Below are 12,931 nucleotides of genomic sequence, written 5' to 3'. Positions count from 1 at the left end.
CAAAGGAAGATCCTGCTGGCTCTGATAAAACTCCAATAAATCTGGATCAAGCTGCTGGAGTGTCTCTCTGGGAATCCATGTACAGTCAGAATCTGGTCGATCGACCCAATGAACAAGGAAACGCTGAACCTCTCCATCATTGGTCAACACAATCTGTTCATCTGGAATAGTATCAATTTCATCTTTGTGTGCTGTGATAGATGGTATTAGATTAGGAGTGACAAAAGGTTCAGGGTCAGGGTCCACAGATGGAGGTAGAAAAGGATCACTGGAGGGATTGAAATGGCCTTTGTAAGCAACTAAGTCCTCAACATTGAAAGTAGAGTGGTAACCAAAATGTGATGGAAGATCAATAATATATGCATTTGGACCAACACGCTTTAAAATTTTAAAAGGACCAGCACTACGTGCCTGCAATTTGGAAGCGGATCCAAGTGGACGCCGTTCCGGTCTAATTCGGATCATGACATAATCCCCAACCTTAAATTCAACATATCATTTATGCAAATCAGCTCGAAGTTTATATGATGCATTACTGGCCTCAAGTTGTTTATTGATCTCAATATGCAAGTCATGAAGATGTTGAACAAATGCCTCAGCTGACACAGACACATTAGCATGAGGAGACATGGGAATAAGGTCTAAAGGCTTCCTAGGCTTGTAGCCATGAACAACTTCAAAGAGACTCATACCTATAGACCGATTCACAGAACTGTTATATGCAATCTGAGCTGTAGGGAGGATCAAATCCCAACTCTTAAGATTTTCCTGGACCAGACATCTTAATAAGTTACCAAGACTGCAGTTAACAATTTCAGTTTGACCATCTGTCTGGGGATGGTAAGCAGTGGAGAATTTCAATTTAGTGCCAACCATATGCCATAGGGTTCTCCAAAAATGACTTGTTAAACAAATGTCTCTATCTGAAACAATAGTCTTAGGAAGACCATACAACTTGACAATCTCATTAAAGTACAACCTAGCAACCTTAGACACATCTGAAGTTTTGCTACAAGGGATAAAGTGAGCCATTTTCGAGAAACGGTCTACTACAACAAAAATAGAATCATACTTTTTCGGAGTGCGTGGAAGTACTAACACAAAATCCATACTAACGTCTTGCCAAAGATAACTAGGGATAGGAAGGGGTGTGTAGAGACCAGTATTCTATCGCTTTTGTTTGGCCAATTGACAAGTGTTACAGGTGCTAACTATCTTAGCCACATCTCTCTTCAAGTTGGGCCAATAGAATTGACGTTCAATCTTTTCTATGGTCTTATCACGTCCAAAATGTCCAGCCAAGCCTCCGATATGAATTTCCCAAACTATAAAGCCCTAATTGAAGTCTGAGGGATGCACAACTTATTAGTTTTAAAAAGATAACCAGCCTCCAGACGGAAACCATCAGTGGTATCCGACTGCCCGCTTTGCAAAGCGAGAAAGGTATCCCTAAAATTAGGACAAGACTCATATTCTTCCTTAAGTCTTTCAAAACCTATGACCTTGACATTCATGATAGACAAAAGGGAGATGCAGCAGCTCAAGGCATCAGCTACTTGGTTCTCAACACCCTTCCTATGCTTCAAAGCAAAAGAATAAGCCTGCAAATATTCAACCCAACGGCCATGCCTAGAATTCAATCCTTTCTGGAAGTTAAGGTAGCGGAGGGCCTCGTGGTCCGAATAAAGAACAAACTCCTGGGGCAACAAATAATGGCGCCAATGGCGCAAAGCTTGCACAACTGCGTACAGTTCCTTATCATAGGTAGAGTACTGTTGTTTGGCATCATTTAACTTCTCACTGAAATAAACAACAAGGTGGCATTCCTGGCTATGAACTCCACCTATTCTTACCCCTGAGGCATCACACTCGACCTCAAAAACTTTGGAGAAGTCAGGAAGTCGCATGACAGGAGCTTCCGTCATTCGCTTCTTGACTAACTTAAAAGCCTTAGCTGCTTCCGATGTCCACTGAAATTCTCCCCTCTTCATGCACTCCGTGATAGGAGCCATGATTGTACTAAACCCCTTAATAAAACGACAATAAAAGGTAGCCAGACCATGAAAACTCCTGATGTCATGTATAGTCTTGGACTCAGACCAACCAACAATGGCCTGAATCTTTGTGGGGTCAGCAGATACTCCAGTAGAAGACATAATGAATCCTAGGAAGACAACTCGATCGGTGAAGAGCAAGCATTTTTTCACATTAGCATACAGATTTGTTTCACGAAGGGTGGAACAACCCTGTGTGAGATGATCTAGATGTTGTTCCTTAGTCTTACTGTAAACGAGAATGTCATCAAAGTAGACGACGAGAAACTTACCCATGAAAGGCCGAAGAGCTTGTGTCATCACTCTCATAAAAGTACTTGGGGCATTGGTTAGTCCAAAATGCATGACCAACCACTCATAAAGGCCATCCTTCGTCTTGAAGGCAGTTTTCCACTCATCACCCTGGCGAATCCTAATTTGATGATACCCACTCTTTAAATCAATCTTAGAAAATATTGTGGCACTAACCATCATATCCAACATATCATCAAGACTAGGGATGGGAAATCGATATTTCACTGTGATCCTATTAATGGCATGACTATCAATGCATGACCAACCACTCAAAAGGCCATCCTTCCTCTTGAAGGCAGTTTTCCACTCATCACCCTGGCGAATCCTAATTTGATAATACCCACTCTTTAAATCAATCTTAGAAAATATTGTGGCACTAACCATCATATCCAACATATCATCAAGACTAGGGATGGGAAATCGATATTTCACTGTGATCCTATTAATGGCATGACTATCAATGCACATCCTCCAAGAACCATATTTCTTAGGAGTCAAGAGGGCAGGAACTGCACAAGGACTTAAACTCTCACGAATAAAGCCTTTGTGAAGAAGTTCACTCACTTGCCTTTGGAGCTCAGCATGCTCAGTGGGAGTCATCCTATAATGAGGCAAGTTTGGAAGGGACGCTCCTGGGACAAGATCTATGGCATGTTGAATATCTCGTATAGGGGGTAAGTGGTCAGGGAGGTCTTCAGGGAAGACATCCCGAAACTCCTGAAAAAATGACTGAGCCTCATCAGGGGCCACTATTGGAGACTCCAAAGGAGCCTCCATAACAACCACAACAAAAGCACCCACGAGTGCACGCTCAAACTCCGTAGAGTTAATGATATTTAGCTCTTTTCATTCCACAATTTTCTTTGTTTGCTGTGAGCCAACAGGTTTTGGGGGTAAAGGGTTAAGATGACTCTTCTTTCCATTAAACACAAAGGAACATGAATTGGATCGACCAGGGATGGTCACATCTAAGTCGAATAGCCAAGGCCTACCGAGAATGACATGACCAACATCCATAGGAATGACGTCACACCATATACGATCCTTATATTCTAGGAACTGGATAGGCACCAGACAACGCTCTTTCACAACTATGGAAGAAGTATCAACCCAAGAGACACTATACGGCTGAGGGTGAGGCACTGGTTGCAACCCAAGATTGGACACAGTAGCCACAGAAACCGCGTTAATGCAGCTCCCACTATCCACAATGATTTTACAACCCTTATCATTGATTTTGATACAAGTATGAAACATGGCATGACGACGCCAATCATCAGCTCCTTTGGGTTGGGTAAGGGTACAACGTACAACACTTAATCGGGGTGTGTCGGGAGCAAGGGGTACAGAACCTAGATCCACAAGAAGGGTTTAGATACAACCTAAGAAGGTATCCTCATCATCACCTAAATCATCAAACTCCTCAAGCTTAGGCTCATAGACTTGATCTTCTAACGGTTCATCAACTATACATTCACGTTCCTCAATGACTAGGGTTCGACTAGGACAATTGGAAGAAATGTAGTCAAAACCCTTACATTTGAAGCACTGCAAGCGGGAGGAAGTTCTGGGAATTTCGGGACCTTTACCCTTATTTTCCCATGCAGGGGAAACATTAGATGGAGGAGGCCCTAAGAGAGACTTAGGGGAAAGAGTGGGCGCTGGGGTGATGGAAGGGCGATTGTCACCATGCCTTCCATACGGAGTCCTCATAACCAACTCATAGTCTCGGACTAAAGAGTAAGCGTGATCAAGTGTAGCGACACCCCAAAGGACAAGCTCGCGCCTAAGATCATCTTTTAGGCCTTGTCTAAACCTACTCAAAGTCATGGCCTCATCCTCAACAATATGACATCTCATTCAGAATTCATCAAATTGAGTGACATGCTCAATCACTGGCCGATTGCCCTATGTAAGGGCATTCCATTGGTCCAGCAAATTAACCCTGTAAGATTGGGGCAAGTACTTCTCTTGAAGACGATGTTTCATTTCTTCCCAACTTCCAACAGGAGGCGCATGACGCCTCTCAAAGAGATCCTCTACACTTTCCCAAAAGAGTTGGGCAGTGCCATTTAATTTCAGACTAGCAAATTGAACTCTCCGATCCTCAGGGACTCTATACCAGGTAAAGAAACAATCCATATCCCTAATTCATTGAGTAAAAACTCGAGGATCTGGACAACCATCAAAAGTAGGGGCCTCTAGCTTAATGTTTCTGAATAAGCGCTCTTCATGGCGAGTAGGAGACTGAATACCTTGACAGTAATGGTCTCGTTCTCGCTCACGATCATAATCCCTACCCCCACGATCATGTCTAACATGTTGTCGATTACCTCGTCGACGACGATAGTGTCTATTATAGGACACTTCAGAGTTGTCAGACGAATGAGGGAGTTCCTCAAAATTGTTCAACCTAGCAGTTAAGTCCCTGTTCTCCTCACGAGTAGCAGCCATCTCAGTTTGGACAGTCGCTAATTGAGTTTGTACATGTTGCTGGTTACTGGCTAGTTGAGCTAATTGTCGAGTGAGGGCATCAAATTGGGAAGGATCCATGGTAAAGGTACTAGAACTAGAGGTGACAAGACGACCACTACGCAATTGCATGCAACGCAACACCAGCTAAATGAAGTGCAATGAAGAGATCGATGAACAATAAGTGCAAGTCATGAAAAATATCAACTGAGCAAAATATTTTTTTATTTTTTTTATTTTTTTTTTAGATTAAGTAAATCCAAATGAGACAGACAAATAAATCTGATATTTAAAATAACAAGGCAAGGGTCAAATACCAATCAAGAAAATCCAATCACATAGGATTTTTTTTTTTTTTTTTTTTTTTGACCATTAAAATGAGAGAATGGGAATACAAAATCTAAGGATTGAATAAATTGGGTCGCAGCAAAAGTGGAGTAAAATTAATCACGGAGACTAATTTAGCAAAAAGATCCAATCAAGTGTCTGGAAAAATTACTACGGTAACAGCAGCACATAGAAAAACAATTGATACAATTTTAAAATAAACCGATAGTATAAAACCAAATAGAAATAGGAAAACAGGACTCCCTTTGATAGTTGAGGAGAAACGCTTCTAATGGTGCACCGAGATTATAGTTCCTTTTCTCTCTCTCTCTTTTTTTTTTTTTTTGGTTTCGTGTTTCCGCACCTATGTTCTCTGGGATTTTGGCACTGGGTATTTCGGGGGAGGAGCGTCAAAGAGCAGGGGCTATATCGGGTCGGTGTAGACAGCAACGCAACACAGATGGAGAGGCCGAAAGACTTACCGGCAGTGTGCTCAAGGTCGGGAGAGGCAGCGACAGCAACAACTCACAGAGGACGATAGGGAGAATCGCAGAGAGCCGATTCACTGAAGGGGACTTTGAATGTGACGGTGAAGAGCAGCAGCAAGACTAAGATGATGAGATGGACAGAGGGACCGAGACAGAGTGTGGTTTGCTTTATCGGGATGGTCTGCTCAAGAGGTGCGGCGGTTTCTGGTGATTTTCGGCAAGGTCTGAGAAGAAGATGAAACAAGGTGAATGGGTTTTCGGCGGTTTCTGGTGAGAAGAAAGTGAATGGATTTTGTTTTGGCTTGGATCGAAGGGAACTCTTCGGTAGGAATGGCTTGCAGAAAAATGGAAAAAATGGGGACCGAAATTAATCTATTGTTTGAGAAAACAACAGAACCGGCTCTTGATACCAAATATGATGTAGGATAGAAATGAGAAAAGAAATAGGATAACAGCGGAATGAGAAGGAGAGAAACCAGAAGATAAAGAGAGGAAGAAAAAGCAAAGAGAAGGGGTTGGAAGGAGGCAGCTGTAACAAGCGCTCAATTCTCAATTCAAAAACCTATTATTCCAATATTCTTTACAAGTCCTTAAGTAGTAGGGCAATACAAACTCTAAATGAAACAAATAACACATTAATAAAAAAACAAAAATTGAAGATGTCCTTAAATAGTAGGGTAATACAAACCCTAAATAAAATAGATAAGATATTAATAAAATAAATAAAGTATTAATAGGAGATGTCCTCATCAATAGTGGAAGAAGTCTTAAACTACATAGAAGTTATAAGGAGAAAATTAAGGGGAAGTGGGCGTGGTGTGATCTGAGAAGCATACAATTCTAATTTCATTTGAACATGCATAAAAGTCATGCGTGAGTCAAAGATGTATGTGGACTAGAATAAGGTGATGAGGGAAGTTTATTATGGCATGAGTGTTTAGGTTTCGCGATCTTTGAAGATAACAAATGAGTATCTATTATTTAGGGATAAATCATCTGATAAAATTCAAATTAAAATTGAAAAATATAATTTGACAAATATTATATAATTTCAAAATAATATTAATACGAAATTAATAATAGGCCTTTTAAAGGTTTTAATGGGCTGATTTAATCATATATGTTTAAAAAATAAATAAGTTGGGCTTCGTCTCTATTGAGTCTAGCCGATGGCCCAAAAATAAAAATCCATGGCCCATCTTAGGATCCGTAGGTTACAAACCTCCCCCTAGAAGCATATTTTTTTGGACTTGGGCAAGCAAGTATTGAGATGGTCAAAGATACACAGGCCCAATTGAATAGTTTGACCTTGGGGGTTCGTCATCGATAGAACAAATCAAGGTTGCCCAAGCCAATGAGACAAAGTTGGTAAAGATAAAGGAAGAGCTACCAGGAGGCAAGAGGCCTAACTTCACAGTATCAGATGATGGCACACTAAGATTTAGAGGGAGATTATGTATACCTAATGACAGAGAGATCGGGCATGTTGATTTTGCGAGAAGCTCACCATTCATTGTATACAATTAACCTGAGCAACACCAAGATGTATCGGGACTTGAAGCAACCTTTTTTGTGGAGCGAGCACTAGAGGCCTTCATGGATGCTACAACCACTTCCTATACCAGTTTGGACCTAGGATGAGATCGGGATGGATTTTGTTTAGGGATTTCCGAATGCACCAAGAGGACAGATGCAGTATGGGTGATTGTTGACCGACTGTCAAAATCAGCCCACTTCATCCCTATTCAGATGATGTACTCTGTAAATTGGCAGAGCGATGTGGATCGGGATGCATTTTGTTTCCGGATTTCCGCATGGATGATTGTTGACTGATTGTCAAAATCAGCCCACTTTAACCCTAATCAAATGACGTACTCTAGATAAATTGGCAAAGCTATATGTCAAGGAAATTGTCAGATTAAAAAAGGTACCTCTAGGATTGTCTCAGACAGAGATACTCGGCTCACTTCATCGTTTTGGAAGAGTGTACAGAAGGAGTTGGGGACCTAGTTGACCTATAGTACAACATTCCACTCACAAACAAATGGACAATAAAAGAGAACGGTTCAGATTTTGGAGGATATGCTCAGAGTATGTGTGATGGACTTCAAGGGTAGTTGGATCCAGTACTTACCCCTTAATTGAGTTCACATATGACAGCTACTAGGAGAGTATTTAGGCAACGGCTTATGAGGTCCTCTACAAGCAAAAGTGTAGATTGCCCATTTACTTGGACGAGGTGGAAGAGAAGAATACTTGAACAAGTAATCGTACAGGACGTGCAAGAAAATTCCAGTTATTAGGAAGAAAATTGCAAGAGCAGCAAAAGAAATAAGCAGACCAGCGAAGGCGAGAATTAAATTTGATGTGGGAATCAAAGTGTCCCTAAAGATTTCACCAATGAAGGGGATCACGAGGTTTGGGAAAAAATGCAAGTTGAGCCCAAGGTACATAAAGCCCATTTCTTGTCCACCTCAGTTGTCAGCTATTCATGGCGTCTTCCTGTCTCTATGCTTCAAAAGTATGTTCCAAATCCCACTTGCGTGTTGGAGTACGAGCACCTCCAAGTACGAGACAACCTCACCTATGAGGAGTTCTCGATGGGAGTATGAGTATAGAAGACCCAAGTATACACAACAATATCATTCAAATGGCCAAGGTGCTTTGGAGTCATCACACCGAGAGGGAAGCCACTTGGGAGTGCGAGGACGATATGAGGGATAAATATCCCAACCTATTGAGGTACACTTCATCTTCAGGACAATATTTCTTCTAAGGGGGAGGTTTGTAACATGCGAATCCTAACATGGGCCATGGAATTTTATTTTTGGGTATAGAGACAAAACCCATTTTGTTTATTATTTCAACCTATATGAGAGAAGCTAAGGTATGTACTTCAGAAAGTTTACACTAGTTCAAGCTTTTAAGATTTCGTGGAGATAGAATTGAGTAATGGCTTCTACTTCCGATGAAACTTTTTTAGAGATTTGTTTGTCAACAAAACCAAACAATATGATGTAGAAGATTGCATTTGGTTTCCACAAGATAGGTGACCGTGGTATACTATGGTTCTACAATACTACATTTTACGATTGAAGTCAATATGTGATTTATGACCACATACTCTCTCATTTAGCCGTTGAAGTATTATTATTAGCAGCAAAAATTTAATTAGCTGTCTATACTCATAAACCACATAGTATGTTGTTTAAGCTTATTAATGATGGTGGCCTAGGTTTTTGGTTTCCATGATTTTTTAATCGTTGCACAACAGTATGAACTATGTATAGACACTTGACTAGAGTCAATATTTAACGTTGAGATAGCTATTTAGTATAATACATTTGATAGTCAATACATGGTTCCTGACTAAATTTGAACCTTTTTTTGCTGCTTTTCATCATAACATATCGAGTTCTTTACCAGCTCACCTTCATCTTCTTATAGCAAAATATATACATCAAATTATTGACAATTATACATTTGAACATCCTCGAAGCTAACTGCTAGTCGAAGCACCCAAAACCACATTTGAACATCCTTGAATATCTAATTATGTTTTACAGTCCTGAATTAGATTTCTTACAGTCCTGTCGCATAACTTTATTGAAAGCCCAGTTCACAATTCAATAACCCATGATAATCCCATTCATTGTTCTATAGGCTGTTCTATACTCAAAAGGTAAGCAAACAAATGAAGCAATCGAAGTGATCCCAGCAACAGAAAATATAAGGGAGTTTACAATGAATTCATTTGATATTTCCTTACTTTTAATGAAACAACCATGGCCAACAACTCGGTTGCAATATATTATTCACTGTAACAAAAATCATATAAAGCAAGTCTTTTAGTGCAAAATGAACAATAGCATGCTAAAAGTTCTCTTAGATGGTTTATAATCCAATCGTTAGAAGATGGATTTGAAAAAGAAGTTATTGACCGATGTACTCGAAAGGACAGGGTGACTGTACAAGCAGAGGCTTGAGAGGAAATTTTCTGACCTTGAAAAGGCTGAAGCTAAGGTATGTACATCAGAAAGTTTACACTGGTTCAAAGTTTTAAGATTTCGTGGAGATAGAACTGAGTCATGGCTTCTACTTCCGATGAAATTTTTTAGAGATTTGTTTCTCAACAAAACCAAACAATATGATGTAGATGACTGCATTTGGTTTCCACAATATAGGTGACTGTGGTATACTATGGTTCCACAATGCTAGATTTTACGATTGACGTCAATATGTGATTTATGACCACATACTCTCTCATTTAGCCGTTGATGTATTATTATTAGTAGCAAAAATTTAATTAGTTGTCTATACTCATAAACCACATAGTATGTTGTTTAAGCTTATTAAGGATGGTGGCCTAGGTTTTTGGTTTACATGATTTTTTAAACTTTGCACAACAGTATGAACTATGTATAGACACTTGACTAGAGTCAATATTTAAGTTCCTATAGCTATTTAGTATAATACATTTGATAGTCAATACATGGTTCCTGACTAAAACTTGAACCTTTTTTTGCTGCTTTTCATAACATATCGAGTTCTTTACCAGCTCACCTTCATCTTCTTATAGCAAAATATATACATCAAATTATTGACAATTATACATTTGAACATCCTTGAAGCTAACTGCTAGTCGAAGCACCCAAAACCACATTTGAACATCCTTGAACATCTAATTATGTTTTACAGTCCTGAATTAGATTTCTTACAGTCCTGTCGCATAACTTTATTGAAAGCCCAGTTCACAATTCAATAACCCATGATAATCCCATTCATTGTTCTATAGGCTGTTGTATACTCAAAAGGTAAGCAAACAAATGAAGCAATCGAAGTGATCCCAGCAAAAGAAAATATAAGGGAGTTTCCAATGAATTCATTTTATATTTCCTTACTTTTAATGAAACAACCATGGCCAACAACTCGGTTGCAATATATTATTCACTGTAACAAAAATCATATAAAGCAAGTCTTTTAGTGCAAAATGAACAATAGCATGCTAAAAGTTCTCTTAGATAGTTTATAATCCAATAGTTAGAAGATGGATTTGAAAAAGAAGTTATTGAGATAAAATAAGCGGCAAAAATCAAGTATGATGGAAAGTTATTAAAACATTGAACTTTCCCACCAGCAATAAGGAAAAAGGGAAACAAAAATTCATGAGTTGACTTAAATCATCTTGAATAATAGGCCATGCATAGCCAACAAAGCCATCAATCAAGTGACCCAACCTATTTGACAAAAATAGCATAATGAAAACACAAACCATTATTTTACCTACTACCAACAGAAAAAAATACCTAACCATTCTGCCCACCGTGCGATCAACTGAGAAAATAGAAGTATCCAATAGAGATTTTCTTTCCTCCATTCCTCATCCCAAAGATCTTCAAGCTTGGATCCCTACAATAAAGCCAAAGTTGGACCAACAAAAAGGTTAAAAGTGTATCCAAATAGCAGATTCGAACACTCCATCTCATAACACGTAAAAATAAAAACAAGAATTCACCTCTGAGTGCCCATCATCATACTCAGAATTCCCTAGCAGAGGCTCATCCAAACCATCCAGCCCTGAGGTCTCCAAATGCTCTTGCCTTTTTCCATCGACATCCCCATGAAGGAGTCTTCTCCTCAAAGTTCTTGATGTCATCAATATTTTTATTATTTTAGCTACATATAAAACACAATTAATTTTGAGGGCCCAGAGAGCTTAAAACATCCTCAACACAAAAGCATATTCAAACCAAATCATGCCATCTTACAGCTTTTCATTCACATAAATGTTTTCTTTTTTCCTTTTCCTCGGTATCTATTGACTTAATAACGTGTCCTTAAACTGAAAGCCAACTAGCCCATAGAAACCAGCTCTTGCTATGAAAACAACGATATGATGGGCTTCCAAAGAAAATATTAAAAATACATACTGACATTTATAAACAATCAATGTGAGCATAAGACGAAAACCGGCCGAATAGCAGCATACAATTAAACAATCGAACAACTATAAAAAGAGAAAAACAACACATAGCTATTTGAAAGAAAACCCAGCTCCTAGTCAAAGCATTTTCAAATCTTGCACGGAAACTAAATCAACAGAAATAAAACTATCCAAGGGATGTAATGCTTTCGGTGCGGGATCACCCCCAAAAGAGGGACTTCGGATCCTATCTTTCAATTCCAGAAGGAAAACAAAATCGAATGAAATGAATAAGAGAAAGAAAAGGGTTTAAAGGTATCTTACTTGGACTTTGAGAAATGCAAAATCAACTTCAGTGCTCGGTTTTTCTCCTCCCTTCTATGTTTTTTTTCCACTTTTTGCGAGGGTTCCTTCTATTAATAATGAAGCAAATGGGTATCACATTAAAGAAACGAAAGAAATGCCAGAAAGAAACTGAAGTTGTTCACAGAGAGAATCCTCCTCCTTCCCTCCTCGAGGAAGGGGATCAGGAAATTCCCGGCCTGAGGTGGTTTTTAATTTTTCTTTTTTTTTTATTTTCTGTTTTTTATTTTTTTCAGAATATAGACCCAGCTAGCCTTTCTTCCGAGTATAGTTTCGGCGACCCGTGACTGGCACTCTTCAATGCCTTTTATCTGACTCCGATGGTTACGAATCACTATCCTAGTCAATGATGATATATATCATTTTTTTATGTTCTTATAATTTTATTTTAAATGGAAGATGATTATCATATGTGCCCTTAGTGTCTCCATGTATAATTGGGCTATACCTATTCTTATTTATGATTAATATTATTTATTAATAAAAAATAAAATCTGTACGTACAGTATCATTGTATATAACATTTTTCATTGTTAAATTTTGTGAAACATGAATTACCACGTTTCACAATACTATTCCCATAGATTACCACTCGTCACTATGTTTAATTTAATAGCACCACTAATAAGGATGGTACAAAACAAATAAAAATTATTGTTAGTTTAGTGTTTTTCTTCAATAATATATATATATATGTATATGAGTAGAAAATAGAACGCTATTTTGCTTAGTAAAAGGTTGTCGGTTGTACAGATCTCACAATAACTCCTATTTTTGATCAGCAACTCCTATTTTAAAACGTATAATGCAGAAAATTATATCTTCTTACATTATTTACATGAATATATAGCTTTATATGGAGATTTGGGATGATGAACGTTGTTTCTAAATATGGGTTTTATATTTTTTGTGATTTTGTGTAAGTTTTAGTGGCCAATAATTGCTCAAGAAAGTGTTTTTGGACAATGAGATTGGCACAATTGTACTCTATTTGATATTGAACTCAATTT

General features: G+C 38.6%; 1 pseudogene; it reads right to left on the bottom strand.

Annotated features, from left to right (window-relative positions):
- Nucleotides 1–12,175, bottom strand: part of LOC108992600 — a 33,622-nt pseudogene extending 21,447 nt beyond the window's left edge.
- Nucleotides 12,176–12,931: the final 756 nt, after the last annotated feature.

Source organism: Juglans regia, chromosome 4 (assembly GCF_001411555.2).
Source record: "Juglans regia cultivar Chandler chromosome 4, Walnut 2.0, whole genome shotgun sequence".
Classification (NCBI taxonomy): domain Eukaryota; kingdom Viridiplantae; phylum Streptophyta; class Magnoliopsida; order Fagales; family Juglandaceae; genus Juglans; species Juglans regia.
The sequence above is the reverse complement of the archived record's forward strand: the minus strand, read 5'-3'. Positions and strand labels throughout refer to the sequence as shown.